This window comes from Cotesia glomerata, linkage group LG8 (genome assembly GCF_020080835.1).
Source record: "Cotesia glomerata isolate CgM1 linkage group LG8, MPM_Cglom_v2.3, whole genome shotgun sequence".
NCBI lineage: Eukaryota > Metazoa > Arthropoda > Insecta > Hymenoptera > Braconidae > Cotesia > Cotesia glomerata.
The window spans coordinates 10,103,145-10,108,570 of NC_058165.1; positions in this window are offsets into that span (position 1 = coordinate 10,103,145).

Below are 5,426 nucleotides of genomic sequence, written 5' to 3' on the forward strand. Positions count from 1 at the left end.
CAATTTTTTTGGGTTTTTCACTATTTTTTCAAATTTTGACGGTTCAGCGGGTTAGTTAACGTTCAGGTTCAGAATCAGTTAATTGAAATAAATAAAAATCATACTTGATCTGGGTCCACAAAAATTTTTTCATCGCTGTGACTGCAGTTTTTCGCAATTTTTTTTTTTGGGTTTTTTCCATTCTATTCGAAACTGGAGGGTGACTGGGCCAAACGGACTTCCAATTAGGATTCAGCGGGTCGATAAACATGTCGGTTGGTATGTCTGGTCCAATGTATAGACAACTTTTCTTTTTTGTGTGCCTTTGTAATTGTACGATAAAAGTTAAAAATAAACCCAAAAATCCGATGAAAATTAAATTTTGACTTCGAATAACTCGGAGAGGAATCAATATATGAAAAAATGATAATAGACCTTTTTTGTAAAGCGTACAATTTTATTCAAGAATCCAAGATGATCATTGCCATAAATTGATTCAATTCAAAGATAAAAAATTCCAAAGCTAAAAACCTTTTTTCCTATGTTATTTAAATGGAAATAGAAAATTACGATCCGCGACCTGTAGATCGTCAAATTAAGAACTCATACTTTGACAAGATCCTTATTTTGGGATTCTCTGAGAATTTGCTAACCATTTGAAGAAATAACAAAAGTTGATTTTTATGAAACACCCTAACATACACACATTCACACACACACATACATACATACAGACAGAGTGACAACATCGTAGGGGTAGTCAGGGAAGCTTCCTTTGATCTTTCAACGTCGAGATCCGATGAAAACTCAATTTTTGCAAAACGAGGTAAAAACAATAACTTCCCGATATTTAAAAATCTTCGATTTTCTTAGCGAGAAGTTAAAAATTAGAAAAACGGTAGACCCGGAAGGCCATTCCTGCAACTTCCCGCTAATTCCATACCTAGGTGATTAAAATTGCACTAATGATGTTTTTGAGCTCTTCGAGCTAAAAAGTCTAATTGAAGTTTTATAGAACAATTATTTTTGAATTTTCAAACCGCAATAACTTCTGAATGAATCAACCGATTTTCACGTGGTTGACAGCAACGAATGGCATTTCGAATAGCACCAACTGCGATCAAATCGGTCAAGTCGTTCAAAGGTTATAAGAGGTTTACATACATCCACACACACACACACACACACACACACATACACACACACACACACACACACACACACACACACTCGGGGCAGAAGAGATACTGCTACTGGGCGCGTCTCCCCGAGCGGATGGGAGAACGCTCGCTGTCCTTGGATGACACTTAATCTCTTAGTTGATGAGGTACAGCGGGTAGGAGCCAAGCAAAATAACCAAACAAAATAAGCTCCCGTGGACAAAACTCCCCTTTAATGGGTTGGTCACACTAACTGACCTAGCAAGACGATTGGTTCCTGCTGTAACTCACTGGGAGTGTCCGGAACCTGTATAGTAGTTTCCGACGATGCAGGCCACGGCTGATGTGAGCTTGCTCTGCCGAGGTGAAAGTTGCAGCAGTGGATCAGGAGCCAGCCACTTCGGGCCTTGATCAGGAAGTACGCAGTGAGTGTTAGAGATCGGAATCTTCACCGCTCCGAGCGAGTTTAGTCCGTCCGTGTATTCCGGGACTGGCTAAGTGTCGGCTAGGCCTCAGGGAACTGGGGTAGGAGTACTATCTCCGAGGGTACACCCGTTCCTAATTATGACAACCCGCTCCACTCCGTACGATGCGCTGGTAAATCAAAAAAGTATGAGTAACCCACAAGAAACAAACAAGAGTGGAAACGGGCTACATGCCCAATAAGCAGCGATTGAAACGAGCGCTGAAATGAAGCGGTTACAAGCGTTGGAACGCCTAGAGAAACTGACCAGCGAGTTAAATGTTTTCGTTCAGTCAAAGGTCAACATCCACAATGAGATAAAAAACAAGACGACTAGAGTAGCGAACGCACTTCAACGTTTCAAAAAACTGGTCCTGAGCAAGGCCTCGTGACGTTGTCAAAATTATTTGGCAACGCAGGTAAGCTCAAAAGTTCGGGGACTAGACTAGACAGATGAACGAACGAGAATCTTGTAAGGGGGATAAGTGTTATGGCTCAAACAGGTCTTACGGCTGCACCTCCCCGCATGGGCCCCGCTGGTAACTGGTCGGGTTGTCATTATATTACCGATCAGGCTAACGCAGTCGTTGAATGGGTTGATACAGTTAACTGAGTACGAGGACAGATTGACATTAAATTCAATTCAATTCACATCTGTCCTATGATAGCGTAAATGCTTGAGGGCAGGGTTTTTCCTTGCCAGCAAACTTTGCTGTGTATTTCCTATGTGAGGGTAGGATAGATATACGTACGTGTATAGCTCTTTTGAGCCCAGGAAACGGCCTCTTTGGAGGTAGGCGAAAGCCTCGCCATATATTCTTCTTCAAAAAACTGGACGAAGAATGGCGCTCATCATTACACCGCACCTCTTGTGCTACATCGGAGAGAAACAGTCAAGTGGTTGTTGAAGAAGCGATGGACACTGGAGCCAAAGGTGACGGAGAATCAGTCGCTGAAGAAGAAAGTGAAACTATCACAACGGCAGAGACTGAATCCTTTGACCAAGACGGCCGCATCCTGAGGAAGTTGAAAAAAAAAATTCGTTCTCCCGAAGGCGGAGCTTTTCATACTCCCAAGAAGCTGAAAAACCTTGGACCTGGTCATCCCATCAAGAAGCAGGAAGTGGTTAAGGATCATCCACAAAACTCTGGTGAACAGAACAAGAAGCCAGGCTGGGAAAAGGTGCAGTCCAGAAAGGACAAGAAGAAGGAGCGCAGGAAACTGCCCCCAGAAAAACCTCTGGTGCCTCCACCGAAGCCGAACCAGAAGCCAAGAAGAACAGCAACGAGACCGGAGGCACTTATTATCCGTCCAGTGAACAAAGATAAGTATTCTGAAATACTTACACGGATCAAGGCGGACGTTCGCCCAGATCAGGTCCGCAACACAGTCGAGAAGATACGCAGGACCGCGACTGGGAACATTCTCATCACGCTGTCGAAAGGCAGTAGTGATAGAGGTAAAGACCTGCAGAAGACTATCGCGGGAATACTTAAGGAGGACGCAAATGTCATTAGTACAGGACCTGAAGAAGACCTGGAAATTCGCGATATTGACGATACGACAACTAAAGATGACATTCTAACAGCTTTACAAGAGGCAGCTGGAAACGATTGTGGTATAACAGTAGAGGCCATCAAAATTCGTAAGGTCTTACGTAGCAGAACACAAATTGCGTCGGTGACTCTGGCAGCAACGGTAGCGCAGAAAGTGGTAGGAGAACACGGCAAGATTAGGATCGGCTGGACCAATTGTCGTATTAGAACAGTACTAAGACCAGTCCGATGTTATAAATGCTGGCATTTTGGACACCGTGCGGTTCAGTGTACAAGTGAAGTCGACCGCTCCAAACTTTGCATTAAATGTGGAGAAGAGGGACACAAAATCGCCGAATGTAATAAGCCTGCTAAATGCGCACTGTGTGCGGATCAACCCGGTACAGTGAATAACGCCCATCATACCGGCACAAGCAGATGCCCAATATACCAAGAGGCACTCAAGAAGATAACTGATAAACGAAAATGAGAATACTGCAGCTAAACATCAACCACTGTGAGGCGGCACATGATTTGCTCATGCAGACAGTACGTGAACAAAAGCTTGGCCTTGTGCTTATATCGGAACCGTATAAACACCTCGGCGGCCAACCATGGGAAACTGACTGCACCACAAAAGCTGTCATATGGTCCTGTCGCAAGCTCCCCTTCCAGAGTGTCGTTAACAATGGCAGCGCCGGCTTTGTAGCAGCATCGGTAGATGGTATCCGCTTTTACAGCTGCTACGCACCACCTAGCTTCACTATTGTTGAATTCATGGACTTTCTGGATCGACTGACGGAGGACGCGGAGCAGGAGTACCCAGTGGCAATAGCTGGAGACTTCAACGCCTGGGCAGTGGAATGGGGCAGCAAACACACCAACGCTCGAGGTAAAGAACTACTGGAAGCTTTTTCTACGTTAGATGTAGTATTGTTAAACAGCGGCGATGCGCCGACGTACACTAAAGGAGACGCAAGTTCTATTGTGGATCTTACTTTTGTCAGCAGCAGCCTCATCAGAGGAAACTACGACTGGAAGGTGATGGAGACTACACGGCCAGCGATCACAATGCGATTCTCTGGGAAGTATCAAAGGACCAGAATCCTAGAAGACCGGCTAAGAAACTTGACATCGTTGGGTGGAAGGTGAAATCCTTTGACCCAGGTGCTCTAGCAGCTGCCCTAAATAGTGAACCGCTTACTACTGGATCAGCAGAAGAAATGACCAAGCTTCCTACGGAAAGAGTGTTTCAAGAAAAGAAGAATATCTCAGCGTGGTTATCGGCGGCCTGACTCAGCGGAACTAGTCGCAGAATACAAGAAAGCTCGTTGACATTTAAACAAAGCTATCAAGGATAGCAAGAAGAACTGCTGGAAAGAGCTAATCAACGAGGTGGACAAAGACTTGTGGGGTAGACCTTACAAGGTAGTCATGGCACACCTGAAATATCAGCCAATGCCGTCTCCTACGTGTCCTCAACTCTTACAGAAGATCGTGACTGCGCTGTTTCCACAACAGCGCGTTTTCAACTATCTGTTGACACAGGACGAACTGAATGATATTCCACCTGTCACGAAAGAAGAACTGATGGAAGCTTGTAACCGCGTCGGGAATAATAAAGCACCGGGATTGGACGGAATCCCTAATATTGCCTTGAAAACATCTATTGAAGCAGCGCCAGCGTTTTTCCTCGACGTCTACAACATCTGCTTGAAGGAAGGGATTTTTCCTCGGAAGTGGAAACAACAACGGCTGGTACTACTTCCTAAAGGGAAAAAGCCACCGGAAGAACCGTCATCTTATCGTCCACTCTGCATGCTGGATACAGCCGGTAAGATACTAGAACGTATAATCCACCAAAGGATAGAAGCAGTTGTCGATCCACTCTTAGCAGACAATCAGTACGGATTTCGGAAAGGACGATCAAGCCTGGACGCGATCAACCTGGTTGTCGGTATAGCCAAAGACGCAATCGCCGGTACCAGATGGAAGGGGGGAACGAAGAAATATTGCCTGGTGGCAACTTTAGACATAAAAAATGCCTTCAACTCCGCCAACTGGGATTGCATCATGCAAGCCCTTCAAGAGATGAACGTACCAGGATACCTACGAAGGATAGTCGCTAGCTACTTCACAGATAGAGTCCTGAGATATGACACGAAGAATGGTCCAAAGGAGTATGATGTTACTGGAGATGTATCGCAGGGTTCTGTTCTCGGTCCACTTCTCTGGAATGTCATGTACAACGGATTGCTGAGACTGAAACTACCAAGAAATGTCAAACTG